Source organism: Vipera ursinii (assembly GCF_947247035.1).
Source record: "Vipera ursinii genome assembly, chromosome: 2".
Lineage (NCBI taxonomy): Eukaryota > Metazoa > Chordata > Lepidosauria > Squamata > Viperidae > Vipera > Vipera ursinii.
Genome location: NC_139513.1, coordinates 21,415,820 through 21,423,523, shown reverse-complemented (window position 1 = coordinate 21,423,523; position 7,704 = coordinate 21,415,820). Strand labels below are relative to the sequence as shown.

General features: G+C 41.0%; 1 long non-coding RNA gene across 1 annotated transcript in view; it reads right to left on the bottom strand.

Moving 5' to 3' along the window:
* Positions 1-7,704, bottom strand: part of LOC310636760 — a 156,646-nt gene that overhangs the window by 76,952 nt on the left and 71,990 nt on the right. The gene's annotated exons all lie outside the window — the stretch shown is intronic.

Sequence of the window (7,704 nt, the reverse complement as noted above, 5' to 3'; positions counted from 1 at the left end):
AAAGAAGATGGGCACTGTAGTCTAACTTACCTGTAGGGCTTCAAGTCAAGAAGAAATCTGTTGCATTGACTAATTGGCCTGTGCTCATTGCCAATTTTTCTCTTTGTCCGGTTCAAAATTATTTTAAATCTTCGTGCATCTGGGATCCAGTATACAGTAGTTCCTGAATTGTCTTTGACTTCCACATATTTCCTTATGTTCCTAGAACGAAGAAGTTTGTGAAAGTACTTCTTGTTGCCAGAAGTTTCGACAATGATCATAAAACAGTGTGGGAGTTTTTTTGTGTGTATTATACATTTTTGAATCTTTCCATTACACATTCTAGAGAATCTTGAAAGGCTTTCCAGAAATAATCCCTCTGGCCACACCCTTTATTGTTCTTTGATGGCTGGGAAAATGGAGCTTCAACCTACGTATCAGCCAACACACTCAACAACAAAGCTTTTGTACACCCTGCAAAAGGCAAAATGGCTCTCATAGGTTATATATGATTACAATGAAATATGATAATCCTTCATTGAAACTGTTAAGTAAAAATTTCACACAAATGCACACACACACACAGACACACACACACACACACATCTATTGTGAAGATTCCTCTGTCCATTTGAGTTGAGATATCATCAGCTGAACATATTGCAGGCTGAACTTGAAATTCAATGTGGCAAAGACCATGGGAGAATCAGTAAAGAAATGCAGCCAAGGTCTTTTCCACATACCATTACAGAACTAGAGAGACCAGGGAAAGTTTGAATCAGTATCTGGAGGTTGTCAGGAAGGGGCAAAATAAACTCAGGTTGAACTCTTCCAATACTGAATGGCTCTGTGGCAAGAAACCTTCAGGAATATTGGCTCAATAGTTAGTGAGAAAGAACAGCACTTCCTCTGAAGGAATCAGCTCCTGATCTGGAAGTTGTCTTGGTTTCCTATCTACTGGTGCCTTTCATTATACCATCAAGTGAAGGCTGGACAACCATGTCTTGGGGATGATACTCTGCATGGGGCAGAAATGTAAAAATTCCAAAGGACTCCTTGGGATTGTGGCAGGATAGAACAGAACAGCGCAGAGCAGTATACTTTATTTGGTCAACTGTGATTAAACACAAGGAATTTTTCTCTAGTACTATGAATATATAGACAGACAGATTTCATGGTCTAAATTGCCCTTTCTGGTTCTCTTAAGTCTACATCCTGTTGTTCTTATTTAATCTGTTGTTGTTGTTAGTTGTGAAGTCATGTCTGACCCATCGCGACCCCATGGACAACGTTCCTCCAGGCCTTCCTGTCCTCTACCATCTTCTGGAGTCCATTTAAGCTCACGCCTACTGCTTCAGTGACTCCATCCAGCCACCTCATTCTCTGTCGTCCCCTTCTTCTATTGCCCTCAACTTTTCCCAGCATTAGGCTCCTGTCCAGTGAGTCCTTCCTTCTCATTAGGTGGCCAAAGTATTTGAGTTTCAACTTCAGGATCTGGCCTTCTAAATAGCAGTCAGGGTTGATCTCCTCTAGGACTGACCGATTTGATCGCCTTGCAGTCCAAGGGACTCGCAGGAGTCTTCTCCAGCACCATAGTTCAAAGGCCTCAATTCTTTTGCCCTCAGCCTTTCTTATGGTCCAACTTTCATAGCCATACATTGCAACTGGGAAGACCATAGCCTTGATTATACGCACTTTTGTTGGCAGGGTGATATCTCTGCTTTGTAGTGTGCTGTCTAGATTTGCCATGGCTTTCCTCCCTAGGAGCAAGCGTCTTTTAATTTCTTGGCTGCAATCCCCAGCTGCACTACATTTAATCTGTACTACACAATTATCTCATTGGTTTTATTGTTTACTGAATTAGCATTACTATGTTGTATCTGTTTGTTTTTATATACCTGGGGAATTAGTTTAATGATAGGAAATTTAGAAATACTTTAAACAAATAACCACACTTCCTAACATGGGGTGGGGTGAGTTTAGATGGCATCTAGAAGCTTAGAATGGCATGTTGGCTACATATCAAGTTGCCCAACTAACAAGTAAGCGAGTATGGGAGTGTCAGCCCTTTGAGGTAGACCAAGTCAGGAAACAGAGTGAATTATGTTTCAGGAATTCAGGAATTATTTTTAGTGAAACCTGAAAGCCCTCCAGAGTATCTCTTTGCCCCCTCTTACACCAAGCAGAATCAGGATGGAGTTAGCTTGAATTTCTTTCTCACATTTTCTTCTTTCCTAGGACTAAGTTACTATTTACATAATACATTTACACAATGATTCTTTTATTCCTTCTTCAAGATTATCTACTTATTCTTCCACTGGGGGACAGCAGAGTGAAGTATGGTGGAACTCAGCTGATGCTGTTCTTTGTCTATTACCTCTTTTTCTCAGCAAGAGTCTGAAATATCACTACATTTTTTTTAATTTTAATCCCATTTATATCCCGCCCTTCTCCGAAGACTCAGGGTGGCTTACAAGCTTAGCAGTAGCCTTCATTCTATGTATATGCCTACTTATTAGGGCTTTCACACACACACCCCAAGCGGCATTATTACAAAGTCAGCTTAATTGCCCCCAACAATCTGGGTCCTCATTTTACCTACCTCGGAAGGATGGAAGGCTGAGTCAACCTTGAGCCTGGTGGGATGCGAACCTGCACTAATTGCAGGCAGCTGGTGTTACTTAAGGAGGCATTAGCCCACTGCTCCACCAAGGCTCTCATTGAAGTTCAAATATTTATTTATTATCCTGCCTCCATTATTTTATTTTTTATATTGAGAAGTGGTTGGCCAGAGAAGGTTGTGTCTCTGTACTCCATTAGTTCAAGCCCTAGTATTGCATGATGTAGTGGGCTCCCATTTTTGTCTTCAACTCCTTCCAGCTTAGCAGTTCAAAAGTGTGTAAAAATGAAAGTAGATAAACAGGTACCATTTTAATGGAAAGCTATCAGCACATCATGCAGAAAAGAAGAGATCAATCAGCATTGGACCTGCCCAAATGTGAGGTGAAATCAGTGGTGAAAAGCCATGGATGACACTGATACTTCCAGAATGTTGTTAGCCACTACTCTGTATGTGGAGCTAGTTCTCCTCCTGTGATGCACCTTGTATAGTGCACAAGCATGAACTAAGCAAACTAGCAATCTTAGGCAGCCAAACTACTCTGTAATAACATTGTAGATTCCCTGGCTTTCATTATACAAACACTAAATAAAATAAATGCATATTTTTTATTTATTTTTATTTTTATTTTTATTTTTATTTTTATTTTTATTTTTATTTTTATGATGATGATGATGATGATGATTATTATTATTATTATTATTATTAATAATAATAATAATAATAATAAAGTTGGAAGGGACCTTGGAGGTCATCTAGTCCAGCCCCCTGCTCAGGCAGGAAACCCTATACCATTTCAGGCAAATGGCTGTCTAGTCTCTTCTTAAAAACTTCCAGTGTTGGAGCATTCACCGCTTCTGGAGGCAGGTTGTTCCACTGGTTAGTTGTTCTGTCAGGAAGTTTCTCCTTAGTTCTAGGTTGCTTCTCTCCTTGACTAGTTTCCATCCGTTGCTTCTTGTCCTGCCTTCAGGTGCTTTGGAGAATAGCTTGACTCCCTCTTCTTTGTGGCAACCCCTGAGATATTGGAACACTGCTATCATGTCACCCCTCACCCTTCTCTTCATTAAACTACACATACCCAATTCCAGCAACCGTTCCCTATATGTTTTAGCCTCCAGTCCCCCAATCATCTTTGTTGCTCTTCTCTGTACTCTTTCTAGAGTCTCAACATCTTTTTTACATCGTTGTAACCAAAACTGGATGCAGTATTCCAAGTGTGGCCTTACCAAGGCATTGTAAGAAGTGAACATATTTAATATTCATTCATCCTCCTATTTTCCCCACAATAACAATCTTGTGAGATGAGTTGGGCTGAGAGACAATGACTGGCCCAAAGTCACTCAGCCAGCTTTCGTTCTTAAGTCTCCCAGTTTCTAGCCTGGTGCCTTGACCAGTAGATCAAACTGGTTCTTATAATCTGTCTCTGACCATGGAGAAGACCACAGGTTGAAGCAGGAAGAAACATTTTCAAAGCTTCTACTGGCATGATGTCTTCACAATGCTCGTTATCTGTCAGTTGAAATTTAATATAGTTTAATATTCTGAAAGAACATTAAGATCATACCCTATGACAAATGAGATTCCTCCCAGTGGTGCTGGCAGCAGGTGATCAAGGAGATCACTAATTCACATGGCCACTAGTTTATGTATTTGTTAATTTTTTATGCTGCCCATCTCCCCTACAGAGTGAATGCCAGAAAGAAGTCAAGGTGAGTGCCAGAAAGGAGCCAAGGAATGGCCATGGAGAGAACACATGCTATAGAGGAGTTCTGGAACTGCATAACAGTGATTGGTCTGGGTGTAAAAACCATTATCAGTATGAGACCTTGTGTTGTCAAAGCTGGAGTGGACAAAATGGAACTTGTCCCTCCCCAAGGGAAAATGTAATCAGTTTTGTGTGTATTCCACAGAACTGCTCCAGAAACTGCTACTGCATGTGACTGGCATGGGGACCTTACTGGTTATGGCAACAGTTGGGACATTTTACAATAAAAGTTGTGATCATATGAAGTTGTTTGTCTATAGAATCAAAGTATATCTGTAATGTATTTACTGATCACAGGACTTTCAAGGTACTGCTGATAGAACTTGGCTAACTTTCCAGATTTAATCTGTTTTCCTATATAGCACAGAACTAGTGGTCTTTCAAAAGAGGGCTAAAACCATGTTTTCAAGGGACCTACATAACATCTGACAACAACTGACCAGTCATTGTGTTTTTTTTAATTACATTTATATCCCGCCCTTCTCCAAAGACTCAGGGCGGCTTACAAGCTTAGCAGTAGCCTTCATTCTATGTATATGCCTGCTTGTTAGGGCTTTCACACACACCCGGCATTATTACAAAGTCAGCTTATTGCCCCCAACAATCTGGGTCCTCATTTGTGTTGGTCTCTGCACTCCAGGAACTTTCATAGGGTTAAACCATCTCTACCCAATCAGCCATGTTGTTAGGACCCTCAAATCTACTCACCTATTTCATTTTACCTACCTGGTATTCTAAAAGAAAGGAAATCAACTCTGACTATTCTTTGGAAGGACAGATACTGAAACTGAAGCTCAAATATTTTGGCCACTGAATGAGAAGAGAGGACTCATTAGAAAAGTCCCTAAAGTTGGGAAAGATTGAAGGCAAAAGGAGAAGGGGATGGTGGAGGATGAGATGGTTAGATAGTGAACCAGCAGTGAACATGGGCTTGGGTGAACTCTGGGAGACAATGGAGGATGGGGTGGGGGCTGGTGTACTGTGGTCCACGGGGCTGCAGGGGGTTGCACGTGACTTATTGACTGAACAACATTTCAAGAGAAAAAGCTAATGAGCAGATTATATTAAAGAGCCTTGGTGGAGCAGTGGGCTAATGCCTCCTTAAGTAACACCAGCTGCCTGCAATTAGTGCAGGTTCGAGTCCCACCAGGCTCAAGGTTGACTCAGCCTTCCATCCTTCCGAGGTAGGTAAAATGAGGACCCAGATTGTTGGGGGCAATTAAGCTGACTTTGTAATAATGCCGCTTGGGGTGTGTGTGAAAGCCCTAATAAGCAGGCATATACATAGAATGAAGGCTACTGCTAAGCTTGTAAGCCGCCCTGAGTCTTCGGAGAAGGGCGGGATATAAATGGAATTAAAATAAAAAATAAATAAATAAATCTGAAGAAGCAATCCATTCTTGTTACAAGCCAGACTGCAGAATGTTTCTCTGAAACAGGACTATGGTAGCCAAATTCTCTCTCCTGCTATTTTCCTGGCCAACGGGAAGAGGCTAGCGATATCAAAAAACTTTCCAGTGCTTATGAAATTTCAAATCCTTCCTGAAGAAAAAGGGACACAAAATGCATTCCCCAAATGGGAAGTTTTGACTTCACTGTTGAGATGAAATAATGGAAGCAGAAATTATGGAATCACACGCTGTGGAATACAGCCTCACAGTTTAATCTACTTCACATAATGATAGGGAAAAAAATAACTGGTATTTATTTATATTTTTTTTAAAAAAATATTTTACTGGCTTTTGGAAGCCAATATGTGCTTCATCAATTATAGAAAAGCTTTTCATTATCTCAAACATGTCAAGCTATAGAATATCCTTGGGAAAAAATGGGATCCCAGAACAAACATCTCCCTGTCTCCATGCAAAATCTGCACACAGGTTGAGAAATCACAACTACAGATGGAACAGATAGGCCACAAATTGCCAAAGGGATGTGACAAGGCTGTATATTCTCTTCTTATTTGTTCAACCCACATGCTGAATATATAATAACCAAAGATGGATCGGAAGATGATAAGCATGGATTTAAGACCGGAGGAAGAAAGATCAATATCCTTTGCTATGCTGCTAACACTACTCTGATAGCTCAAAGTGCAGGATCTGCATTGTCTAGTAATAAAAGTCAATGAAAAAATGGGAGTAAAATAAGTATAGGTAAAGGTAAAGGTTCCCCCGCACATGCGTGCTAGTCGTTTCCGACTCTAGGGGCTGGTGCTCATCTCCGTTTCAAAGCCGAAGAGCCAGCGCTTGTCCGAGGACGTCTCCGTGGTCATGTGGCCGGCATGACTAAACGCCAAAGGCGCACGGAACGCTGTTACCTTCCCACCATAGTGGTCCCTATTTTTCTACTTGCATTTTTACGTGCTTTCAAACTGCTAGGTGGGCAGAAGCTGGGACGAGTAACAGGCGCTCACTCTGCTACACGGCACTCGGGATTCGACCCGCCAAACTGCTGACCTTCCGATCGACAAGTTCAGCGTCCTAACCCACTGAGCCACCGCGTCCCTTCTAAAATAAGTATAAAGAAGAGTAAATTAATGACAACAGATGTAGCAACAGGTCTACAGCCTTAGCAACCACGCTGAAAATTGAAGAGGCAAATAAATTCTGCCTTTTGCAATCAACAGAAAAGGAACATGCAGTCAAGAGCATGCCATACACTAGTTCTTGGTAGACCAACCATGAAGGCCTTAGAAAAGCTGTTCATTTACTGTGATGTGTCAGATCATGGATCTGTGACACTCTATGTGAATGAATGTTGGACTTGAAGATGCAGGATAGGAAGAGCATTGATACTTTCTTGTTTGGTGGAAAGGTCTTCTCAGAATATCATGGATAGACAAAAAAAAACAACCCAAAGAAATAAATCATTGGAGAAATCAACCATGAGTTCTCAGTTCAGGCATAAAATGGTTAGGTTTAAATTATCCTACTTTGGACACATTATGCAAAGACTTGGCTCTCTGGAGAAATCTATGATGCTAGGAAAAGTGAAAGGAAACAGAAGACAAATGGGTGCATCATTGGAAGACCTAAAGTAATAGGCTGGAGACAGATTGTCATGAAAGAAAATCTATGTGGTTGCTCAGAGTTGACACCAAGTTGATGGTGTGTATGGGTATTCCTTGACTTACAACCATTTGTTTAGTAATCGTTCAAAGTTACAACAGCCCTGAAAAAAGTGACTTGTGACCATTTTTCACACTTGTGACCCTTGCAGCATCCCCATGATCATGTGATCAGAATTCAGACACTTGGCAACTGATTCATATTTATGACTGTTGCACTGTCCTGGGATCATGTGATCACCTTTTGTGACCAGCAAAGTCAATGGGGAA